At 45.4% G+C, this 12,334-nt stretch overlaps 1 protein-coding gene across 21 annotated transcripts in view; it reads right to left on the bottom strand.

Moving 5' to 3' along the window:
• EPB41L1 (erythrocyte membrane protein band 4.1 like 1) overlaps positions 1 to 12,334 on the bottom strand; it is a 110,431-nt gene that overhangs the window by 62,493 nt on the left and 35,604 nt on the right. Inside the window, exon 1 of one of the 21 annotated variants that reach the window (XM_043984414.1) lies at positions 7,318 to 7,530. The exons of the other annotated variants lie outside the window; for them this stretch is intronic. The gene's annotated coding sequence lies outside the window, so the exon portion shown is untranslated. Of the gene's footprint in view, positions 1 to 7,317; positions 7,531 to 12,334 lie in introns of those variants that run through there. 21 annotated transcript variants of the gene reach the window in all.

The raw sequence follows: 12,334 nt of genomic DNA, 5'->3' as shown, positions 1-12,334 counted from the left end.
ATGGGAGTGATGGTGACAGAGGGGCGGGAGGGGCAGGAGCCACAGATGGAGGGAGGGAAAAAGACAGATGGAGGCAGATGGAGTCACAGGGAGGGATAGAAAAGACCAAAGGAAGAAAAAGACACAGAAACAGGTTAGCAGAGGACAGACCCTTGGCCCTACAGGCAGGACCCCTAGCCTGAGGCTTCTGGGACAGGATGCTCTCCCAGAGGGGGCAACCCTTTTTTGGTGAAGGATAAGGAGCCTTGCACAGAAAATCTGAGGACCTGACTTCTAATGCTCCCCAGCACTGTCACTGACTTACTGAGTGACCTTGGGCAAATCATTTTCCCTTCTGGACCTCAATATTCTCCCAACAGGAGAATAAAAATTTCTTTATTAAGTGGCAGTGTAAAAGGTCAGCAGCTATTATTCCTTGGCCCCAGGGGACCAAAATTGAGAGGGCTTGACAGCACAAGTATTCCTTCAGTCAGTGAATCAGTCAATAAACATTTGTCAAACACTGAAAACTTAGCCAAGCACTGAAGATACAATGACAAGTAAAAACATTGTACTGGCCCTGCCCTCAAGGAGCTTACATTCTAATGGGAGAAATAACATATTACATACAAGATATGGAGACTTAATGTAAGGTACTCTCAAGAGGAAGACTGGGGACTAGGAAAGGCCTCTTACAAAAGGCGGGATTGGGGTTGTGTCTTGTGTCATTAACAACTGATGGGTCACATCCATAGCAGCAGTGCCTGTACCTAACAGTCAGCACCCACAGTATAGCCACCCTCCTCCTTTACTTGGACCCTAGCCAACACCCCAGAGCCATGGCACCCCTCTCCCATCACCCAAGGCTCAACTTTCCCCATTTTCATGCTCCTTACCTTCCCAGCTATGCAACAGGGGCACTGGCTTAACTATGGGGAACAGATGAGCCATCCCTCCCTAGGTGAGACTGCACCCCATAAGTGCGAGAGATGGTCTCATCACTGCTAGCCTTGATACACACACCGATCTTCATTGGAGCCTTAATCTCCCCAGGGTCTGCCCTGAATTTGCTAGTTACAGCTCTGTGCCCACATGTGTATAGGGGAGGGGGGGAGAGGAAGAGGCGGGGTCAGAGGTGGTGATACTAGGAAAGAATAGGGTAATATTAGGTAAAGTGATGGATTTACCCAACAGTCTTTCTAGCAGGGGCTATCTGCTGACTCTCACAGATCCTAAGCAGCATCCTAAGAATCCAGTTCCCTCTCTACTGCAGCAAAGGAAAGGGGACAGCAGCTGTATACCAGGGGCTTCGTCTATTCGTCTCTGGATTTTCCAAGTTCTAGGACTGCACCCAACAGCCCAAAGCCTCATGCAAAAACAGCCTTCACACCAAGCTCTGGTTTCAGGTTCATCCTCATTCTGTGGCCAACCTGTTTTCCATGGGGGCAGAACTAATTCTCCCACTGTTCTTTGACCCTAGCTTCTCCTAGGGCCTGTGGCTGGGCACACACACTGATCCAATGACATTTTCCACCATCTTGCTATGGGTCACCTTCATGTTCAGTGAAAGAAAGACAAGTTCTCTAATAGGACCTGCCCCAATCACACACACACACACACATGCCTTAATTGGCACATTACAACTGCACACCCATTAGAATGGCATATAAGTGATTCTGAAATGTTGGTACAACCGGATAGAAGACAGACTTTCATTCACTATCTTGTGACCTGGAACTCCCAATTAACCACAACCTTATAACATAGAACCCTTGGTCAACAACAACCCCATGACCTAGAATATTCAGTGAAAGACAAGTCTGAGTCCTAGAACCCATGGTGAACCTAAGATCATTTCTTTGCATTTCACTATGAGCAGAGAGAAACAGATTAGAGTAGACTGAGGAAACTCCCAAATTTATTTTGCAAAGATTTAGTAATATATAAATAAATAAATACCTCCCAAACTCAAGCTACCCAATCTCCTGTACCTTGTCCAGTTCCAGTTCTAGAAAGAATACATTCATCCAATAGGCATTTATTAAGCTGCTACTATGTTCTAGGCACCAAAAATACAAAAACACCAATTCCTGAGCCCAAACAGCTTGCATTCTACTGTTCACAAAAATAACTTTGATGCTCTAAATAATCCAGTCTTGTCACTCCACAGCTTAAGGTACAAAAGTGGCCTCGATCATTAAAGAAATATTTTCTAGACTGTAAGCTCCCTGAAGACAGGGATCAGATATTCTTCACCTTTGCCTCTTCTACTTAAACCAGCACTGAACCCTGCAGAGAACTGTTGTTCTTCAGTCATTTTTCAGTCATGTCTGACTCTTCATGACTCCATTTGGGGTTTTCTTGGCAGAAATACTGGAGTAGTTTGTCATTTCCTTCTCATTTTATAGATAAAGAAACTGAGACAAACAGGGTTAAGTGACTTGTCCAGGGTCACACAGCTAGTAAGTGTCTGAGGCCAGATTTAAACTCAGGAAAAGGAAGCTTGCTGACTCCAGGCCTGGCACTCTATCCACTGCACCACCTAGTTGCCTCTGCAGAGATTAGGTGATCAATACAAAGCAATTTGGAAATATTCTCCCAAAATGATTTAATTTCCCCTACTCTTTAATCCAAATATTCCACTGTTGGGCATATGCCTCAAGGAGGTAAAAGGCAAAAAGAAAGGTCTCCGGGAACAGCTACGTGGTACAGTGGACAGAGCACCGACCCTGGAGTGAGGAGCACCTGAGTTCAAATCCACACTCAGACACTTGACACTTACTAGCTGTGTGGCCCTGGGGAAGTCATCCCTGCAAAAAATCCCCACAAACAAACAAACAAAAAAAAGGGTATACATCTTTGGGGGCAGCTAGGTGGCACAGTGGATAGAGCACCGGCCCTGGATTCAGGAGGACCTGAGTTCAAATCCAGCCTCAGACACTTGACACTTACTAGCTGTGTGACCCTGGGCAAGTCACTTAACCCCAATTGCCTCACCAAAAAAAAAAAAAAAAGTCCCACAGTCACCAAATACTTAAAATAGCACATTCTGTAGAAGCAAAGAACTGGAGGGTAAAAAGTAGATACCCACTGACTAGAGACTAGGTAAACCAATTGTGGTACATGAATGGATTACTGTGCTATGAGAAATGATAACTATAGAGGAACACAGGAAGACTTATAAGAACAGATGCAGGATGAAGTAAGCAGAGCCAAGAAAGCAATGTACACAATGACTACAAGATAAATGGAAAACATAACAAAGCCACAATTGAAACCTAATGCTGTGAAATTATAATGACCAAGCTGGGCTCCAAAGCAGAGATAAAAAAGCCCCTCCCTCCTTCCCTGGCGATGGGGCAGAGAACTAGGACAGAACACTACAGAGAATATCAGTCTTTTTCAATGTATTGGTTAATTGTGCTGAACTGTTTTGTTTGTTTGTTTTTTTATCACTTTTATTCTTTGTTTTAAGGGATAGCTGTCCGGGAGAGAGAGAGGTGGTGTATATTGGGAAATATAGGTGATGTCAAAAAAAAAAAAAGAAGAGATACCTATATTTTATTTATATGATTTATAATTACAGAATAAATAAAATTTACATAAATTATTTTGTAAAATAATGGTTCTCATTTATAGTGTTCTATATATGTAGTCTTCTTTGTTCCTGTTGACAACTCTGCGATGTTAAGTGGCGCAATCATTATTTCTTTTTTAAGATGAGGAAATTGTGGCCCAGGTAGAAGAAAAAAATCTGCTAGAAGTGGATCACCTAAAGAATAGCTAAACTGAGACAGAAACCCAGATCTTCTAACTCCAAGGTCACTGCTCTCATGACAATATACTGCATTGGCCATGTGGTATGGCATAGAGAGACAGCAGAGGCTGCTGGAGAGACCTCTGGACTTAGAGCCGGCACATCAGAGTTCAAGCCTGATTCCTCCAAGAATTCACTGGGTGACTTTGGACAAGTCATTTCTCCCTCTGATTCTAAATTCAGGGCTCTTTTCTCCAGATCCACCATCAGGAGAAGCAGCTATTGTAATATATGTGACAAGGGCTGCCTCCTCTTGCTGAGACAAAAAGCAAAGCAGAACTTAACTAATCTTTCTCCCAAACCCATACCTCTTTGGAACTCTCCTATTTCTGCTGAAGCTATCACCATCCTTCCAAGTCTCCATCTTCCAGTCTCACCTGGACTATTACAATGGCCCTTCATTATTCCTTCCTGCCTCAAGTCTCTCTCTACTCCAATCCATCCCTCCTACAGTTGACAACATGGTTTACTTGAAATGGGACCATGCCACACTCCCCTACTCAATAAACTTCTCTGGCTCTCTACTGCTTCCAGGATAAAATAAAGCTCTTCTGTTTGTCTTTTTAAATCCTTGACAACCTGCCTCCAACCAAAGCCAAACAGGCTTTCTTGCTCTTCTTCATCCATTAACACCCCATTTCCCATTTCCATGTCTCTGCACAGTCCATTTCCCAGCCCTACAATGCAGTCTCTCCACCTCTAGAAGAATCCCCTTCTTCCTTCCTTCGGGTCACAACTCAAGCTTCACCTTCTATGGGAAGGTTTCCCTGATCCCCCCTCCCCTCTCCTTATTTTGTTTTGTTTTTTAAATTAAATTAAAATGTATATATGTGTTTATTATGGAAACACTTGTATATACAGAAGAGGACATGTTGTTGTCCCTGATGGAATGTGTGGGGAGAACAGGGATGATTTCATTTTTGTCTTTGTAGTCTGAAATGTTAGCTAATTATAGCTAACATTTACATAGATACCACTTGAAGGTTTGTAAAGAGCTTTCTACAGAAGTGTATAGGTGTATATATAATCTAACTTCTCAGAGAACATTTATAAAGGCTTAATGATTGAGGAGGGAGGGTCTCACCCCACTTGCCTACAAATGGTCCCATTATTACTGAGAGGGGGACAGGGATAATAGATAGTATGTTTCTCATCATTTGAGGTCATGCACTAGTGTTACCCCCACAGGCCAGCCCCTCTGGTCAGCACAGAGAAGTCATCCAGACACACAGCAGGCATTGGTTATGTCTTGGGGTTTGGTTAAGCGCCAAGTCCCATAGATGGGGCCACACAGCTACATTTGACCAGAGAATTTTGAGCTGAAAAGGACCTTAGAAATCATCATCTGTCTCCCTCATTTCGTAAATTTCTAAAACCCAGAGAGAAGCAAGCTGCTCAAGGTCACATGGGGAGGAGCAACCAGCAGAGCTGAGGGTCAAACACTTATCTGCTGCTCTGTTATCTCACATGGGTCACAACAGTGACCATCGGAAGAGCTGCCATTAGTACTAGGTAGTTACATAGCCAACCTCACTTTTATATCTCTATCAAGCAGTTAATAACAACAGCTCACATTTATCTAGCTCTTAAAGGTTTATAAATTACCTGTATTGCCTTATTTGAGCCTCATGATAATCCTGTGATATAGGTGTTATTATTTTTTTTTATCCTCATTTTACAATTGAGGAAATGAAGGTTCAGAAGTTAGGTGACTTGCTCAGGGTCACAGCTAGTGTCTGAGGTAGAATTCAAACTCAAGTCTTCTGAACTCCAAATCCAGCCCTCTACATACAATACAGCATAGGTCACATAACCATCACAACCTCTCTTCCTCTGAGAGGAAAGAGTATGTAAACCTTAGAACTCAATAGAAATATGTCTTAATATTATTACTGGAATCTTGACATATGGAAAGAACACCAGACTGGGAGCCTGAAGACCTGGGTTCTAGTCCCAAGGTTTGCCTGTTAACTCACTGTGTGAGTGGAACATTTCTTTGGACCTCAATTTCTTTTTCTGTAAAATGGAGACTGCCTGCCTCACAGAGGTGTCTGGAAACACTGAATGGGACACTTGGAAAAAAATATAATGGATTCTATGAATACCAGGGATGATACTTCAGCAGCTGATAGACACAAGTCTGCCAGGCAAAGGGGCTCTGGGCTGGGCCTGGACACCATGCAGCACCCATCTATTCCTGGGGCCCACAGTACCCATGGGGAGGAGATTGGCACAGACTGGTTCTAGTGCAGGCTCCATCTGGCCATGGGCACACAGCCTCCTCTGTTATCTCTGGCTCAGGGCTAAGGACGCTGAGCTCTATTACCGGCCTTCTTGGGGGGGCACCCTACCCTTGGCCTCTTTAGGCCCCCATCACTGACCCTTTTTTGTGGGGGGCACTCCTGGGCTGGGTGAAGTTGGCTCAACCCAACATGAAATCCAGGAGGCTGCAGGAGAAATTGCCTATCCCAGTGGCCTTCATATTTTCCCCAATGAGAGAGAGAGAGAGAGAGAGAGAGAGAGAGAGAGAGAGAGAGAGAGAGAGAGAGAGAGAGAGAGATCAATTGGGCAAATCTGAGATTGAACCCAAAGATGCCATATGGTGGGAGAGTGCTGAGGGCAGAGTCTGAGGGCCTTGCAAGAAAAACAGACTGGTGAAGAGAAGCCTGACTGACTGGCAAAGCCTGAATGGCAAAATTACAGCATGCCAGAGTTTAATGATTATTTTGTCAGAACCAGAATTGAAATCCCAGGCTACCAATTCCAACTCCAGTACTCTTCCCACAGCCATACCGATGGTCTTTACCATCCGAGGGACTCTATCAGTCCCCATTCTGAGCCCCCTGATACTCCATATGGGGTCCCTAACCACACCATCTCCTTCACTGAGCACTAGGACCAATGCCCAAGCCAGAGAGGAACCAAGGCAAGACCTAGGGTGGTCAGGACAGAAAGTCATAGTCTAGAAACTGAGGTAAGGGAGAAGGAAGGAAGGAAGGAAGGAAGGAAGGAAGGAAGGAAGAGGACTGAAAAGGACCTGGCCCCAAAGAAAGAAGGGGAATATGAAAGGGGAAGGGATCCTGGGAAGGCTTAGGCCTGCAGACCCACTGGGTTCAGCACAAATAACTCTTAAGACTTAGAAGCCAGATTTCTCTTGAGTTTCTGAACCTTTAGTATGAAGGGAAAAGGCCAGAGAGGACAAGACCTAGGGAGCCCAGTACCCAGCCAGGTTTCTTTCCAGATCCCAGGTTCTAGCAGAGGAGCAAGGACCCTATCCAATCCTCCCCACCTCCAGCAACTCTAACCCAAAGCACCCAAGAGATAGACAGGGAGATTGGGAAACAGGAGGAGACAGCAAAGGGCAGAGAAAAAAAAAAAGAGGCAAAATTCTTCCCCCTTCCCCTACAGGCAGCCAACTCCAGCCTCCCCACCATGCTCCCACCAGAGGTCTGCAGGCCCACCAGGGATCCCATTTGCTTACTCACAGCAAGTTACCTCCCCAGCTGGACCATCATTCCTACCTGGGGTTGGGCCATTCCCATCCTGGGAAGGGAGGGGAAAGACCTCTTGGCTCAGTTCATCTCCAGGGTTGGGGGCTGCCCCATTCAAGGGGGGGGAGGGGGGGAGCTCCCTCTGCAGAGCAGGCTCTGCTCTCAGACACCCCCGCTTGCTCCCTGTTCACTCGTTCCCCCACCGGCGGGGAGGGTGATTGATGCTGACTGCAGTCGCAGCAGCTCAGCCTGTTCAGGGAGCTGGGCGATGTGCCCGCAGCCCACAGCCCTGGGGGCCTGGAGCTGGACACGCTGCCAACCTTCTCCCCTCCCTCCCACCCCCTCCCCCAGCTCCGCAGGCACTCCATGGCCCGGCCCAGCCCAGCCCAAAGGGAAGCCGGCCACGTGCAGGCTGCATCAGCTCTGCTCTCTGACTTTCCACCCTCCTTCAGACCTCTGCCTCTCTCTATCTCTTCCTCTACAGCTCTCCTTTATCTCATTCTGCCTCTCCCCATCTTGGAAGATCTAGATCTCTCAAAATCATTTGAGAAGGACTTCAGCAGCACACATTCTAGTTCAACCGCTCCCCTCTCTCCCTCCCCCTCCCCCTCTCTCTCTTTCAAGGTTTTGTACCAGTGTCTCTCTGTTTCTGTCTCTCCTCCATCACTCTGCCTCCCATCCCTGAAAATCCTGGAATCTCAGAGTAAGAAGTCACTTTAAAAGTCACCTAGTCCAGCCTGTATTGCCTTGCTCTGTTGTTCGCTATCTCTTTTTTTTCTCTCTCCTTCATTTCTGAAGTTCTGTCCCACTGAGCTCTGCAACAGCCCTGCAGGAAGGGGTGGGAGAAGCCTTGACTCATTCTTTATGACTCACCCTCATTGCTACTACAATCCCACCTGGGACACGAGGCCCTGGGTGCCCCTAGCACCCATCCCACTCCCTCCAACTCCCTCTCACCTAAACAATGCAAACTTACAGCCTTCAGATATCCCTGACATCTAGGAAGGGGGGCACAAGCTGCGGTCCTGCTGGGTCCCAGGCCCCTGAAAGCCTCTAGAGTCTTCTCTGAAGGGATCACTATTCTTCTCCCCTAAGCCTACCCATCTTTCGAGGTCTTTTTCAAGCTCCACATCCCCTGGGAAACCTTTCCCAATTACACCCCCCCCCCAATCATCTCCCTCCTGAGCTCTTTTGACTCTGTATTACCAAGGTCTTACTGGATGAGATGGCATTTAGGTCTCACAACAGCCTGACAGGGGAGACATTATTCTCTCTATTTTACAGAGATGGAAAAGAGGGATGCAGAGAGGAGAAGGGACTTGACTAAGGTCATACCACCAAGGGATCTCGACTCCCAATCCATTATGCTAGGCTGAGAATAAGGGTGGTGTTCAGGCAGAGTTTAGAAGAGGTCTATTTACCATTACCACCCTCCTCCCCCTACAACATTGTCTTGGCTTCCATTATCTGGGTTCAACGATTGTGAGCTGGGCAAGCCCAACAGAAGGCATTGCATGAGGGGAGGGGAGTGGGAGATGAGGACAGAGCAGTATATGAACCAGGTGTGTATTCAAGGTGTGTTTACAATGAAGACAGAAGTGTTTTCATGAATAAACAGAGAAACAAGGCTGGGTTGGGCCTCTCCCTACCCCCTCCCAATATGCTTTCAAGCTTTTTTCTTTCATCTTCCGAGCTCTCTCCAGCTCCTCTCAGTGAACAACGGAGCCCACTTCCTTCTCCTTTTCCTCATTCTTCTCTTCCTCCTTCTCTTCCAGGAAGCCTTCCCTGACCACCACCCCTTTTCAAGGAGTAAGCCCACCTCCCTCAGCATCACAATTGAGCACTTAATTGGCCTTTGTTATTTCTGGGAGGGAAAAAAGGGAAGAAATTGTCAGAGACAAGAGGTATCTGGGGTCGTGTACCCATATGATCATTCCTGGTCACCCAAGTTCACACTTTGAGTCATTCATGACTCTTCCCTTTCCTTCACTCCACTATATTCAGTCAGTTATCGCCACTCTTATTCAGACCCTCATCAATTGGACCTTTCTCACAGCTTCCTAACTGGCCTCCTAGCCTCCAGTCTCTCCTCTAGAGATCAGAGAACCATACATAGATTTAGAGCAGCAAGGAACCTTGGAGGTCATCTAGTGGAAACCCTTCTTTTTTTAACCAGTGAAGAGCCTGAAACTCAGAGGAACAAAGTTCCTTGTCGAAGGTCAGCTGACCCCCAGGTCATGTGACTTCGAATCTAGTACTTTTGCCAGTAGATATGGCCCATAAAAGTCTATCTTCATAAATAACAGATCTGAGCAAACAAGCTTTCAGAGGTTTCCCATTCCTGACAGGATTAAATGGAAACTCCTTGGCCTAGAGTTTAAACCCCTTCACAGTATGGTTCTCACTCATCATTCCTGACTTATTTCACAGTTCTCCCTCCTCACAGACTCATGTTCCAGCCAAGATGAACCACTAGCAAGTCTTCCACCCCCTGCCTGTCACCTTTAAGCACTGGCAGAAACCTAGAACACATACCCTCTTCCACAGAATTTTTCAGAGTTGGAAAAGGTCTTGGTGGCCATATATTCTAACACACACCCAAGGGAAATTCCACTGCTGTTCTTCAGTTGTGTCCCACTCTTCATGACCCCATTTGGGGTTTTCTTGGCAGAGATACTGGAGTGGTTTGCCATTTCCTTCTCCAGCTCATTTTACAGAGGAGGAAACTGAGGCAAACAGAGTTAAGTGACTTGCCCAGGATCATACAGCTAGTAAGTGACTGAGACTAGATTTGAACTCAGGAAGATTAGTCTTCCTGACTCCAGACTCAGTGTTCTATCCACTGTGCAACTTAGCTGCCCTCACTACCACACACCCAGCAAGTAGTCATTATTCAAACTTTGCTTGAAGACCTTCAAGGATGAGAAACTATTACTCCCTGAAATGGCCCATTCTACTTCTGGATTGTTCTAATCTTTAGCTGAGTTGTTTTTTTGACATAGAGCCTAAGTTGTTAAAATCCTTATCTTAGTGCAAAGCTCAACACAAGGGCCCCCTCCTCTGTGAAGCATTCTGTGGCCCTGGCTCCTCTCCATCCTCAATTTTCCTTATACTATACTTAATTTTTTATGCTTGTGGGCAGTTACATTGCTCAGTGGATAGAAGCCTCATCTTCCTGAGTTCAAATCTGATCTCAGATACTTAGTAACTAGGTGAACCTGGGCAAATCACTTAATCCTGTCTGCCTCAGTTTCCTCATCTGTAAAATGAGCTGGAGAAGAAAATGCAAATCACTTCAGTATCTCTGCCAAGAAAACCCCAAATGGGGTCACAGAGTGTCAGACACAAATGAAATGACTGAACAATAACAAAAATACTTATTTGTGGATGTGTTGTAATATCACAGCATAATGGAAACTCCTGGTGGGCAGGGGATGAGTGGTTTTAATCTTTGAATCCACAATGCTTTGCACATAGGGAGAGGGAAAGGGACTGGACCTGTCATTTCATTGGCATAGGAAACTCCCCTCTGAAGAGATCAATTCATCACAGTTGGCCCCTTCTCTACAACTGTATAGAGTGGCCCAGAGCAGAAGAAGGTAAGTGACTTGCCCAATGGCTAGCCAAAAAGTTGGCTCTTAATCCCGCCAAAAAAAAAATTTTTTTAATTAAAAAATTAAATTAAAAAATTAAAATTTTTTTAAATTAAAAAAAATTTTTTAAAGAAAATGCTTGTTGACCAGTATGCGGCAGAGATGAAATTGGAACCCAGGTCTTCTTGGCACTAGGTCAATCTCCAATTCAATATTCCAGCCTATTCCTCTGTCTAGCATGGAACAAGCACTGAAGCAAATGTCTGCAGAACTGCACTGTTGAAGAAGTGGTCCTAAAGAAGTCTCTTTGTTTCTCTGGTTCTCTGTGAAATAAAGGGTTTGACCTAGACAACAGATAAAATATCTTCACAGAGTTATGAGTAGAAAGGGTCCTCAAGCATTCATTTAATCCAACCTATTTCCTAAAGGAATCATTACTAAATAACACGACGGACAAAGAGTCATACAATCCCTACTCGAAAGGCCTCCAATTAGAAGGAATTGTTGCCATTCAGTTGTTTTTCAGTCCCATCTGACTGTGCCCCCATTTGAGGTTTTCTTGGCAAAGATCCTGGAGTGGTTTGCCATTTCCTTCTCCAGCTCATTTTACAGATGAGGAAACTGAGGCAAAGAGGGTTAAGTGACTTGCCCAGGGCCATACAGCTATTAGTGATTCCAAGGCCAGTGCTCTATCCCCTGTGCCACCTAGCTCCCCAAGGAGAAATTTACTACTTCCCCAAACAAGACATTCCAATTTTAGATAGTTCTAATTGGTAGGAAGTTGTTTGGTTTTTTCCCTGACATCAAGCCTAAATTTGCCTTCTTTGCAATTTCCACTGCTCACTCTGCCCTCTAAGACTAAATGGAGCAAGGCTACCCTTCAGATCCTACATGCCAACCCTTCCAATACTTGAAGATGACTATCATGTTCCCCTGGATCTTCTTTTCTCCAGGGTAAGTATCCCCAGTTCTTGCAAATGAGCCTCACATGATAAGGATTCAAGGCCCTTTTACATGCTGGTAGCTTGTCAGCTTATCAGGGTCCTTCTGACATTGTGGCGGACCTGTACACAATATCCCAGATGTGGTTAGAACAGAATAAAGAACGACTTTCACCTCCTGATAGCTGGAAGCTATGTCTTTCTCAGCCCAGCCCAAGAATGCACTGGCTGCCATATTATACTGCTGACTCATTGAGATTGCAGTTTACTAAGCCTCCCAGATCTCTTTCAGATAAACCACTAAGTGCTTTCTAACCAAGCCTCCCTTACCCTGGACTGGTGAAGTTGAGTTTTTTAACCCAAATGTAAACTTTACATTTATCCCTATTGAATTTCACCTCATTCAATTCAATCCAATGCTGTAGTCTCTCAAGATCTTTTTGGATTTCTGTTATCCAGTATGTTAGCCAACCCTCCAAGCATAATCGAGCATGGTATCCATGCCTTTATCCA

This window comes from Dromiciops gliroides, chromosome 2, assembly GCF_019393635.1.
Source record: "Dromiciops gliroides isolate mDroGli1 chromosome 2, mDroGli1.pri, whole genome shotgun sequence".
NCBI classification, from domain to species: Eukaryota; Metazoa; Chordata; class Mammalia; order Microbiotheria; family Microbiotheriidae; genus Dromiciops; species Dromiciops gliroides.
Note: the sequence above shows the minus strand (reverse complement) of the source record. Positions and strands in the feature narration are given on the sequence as shown.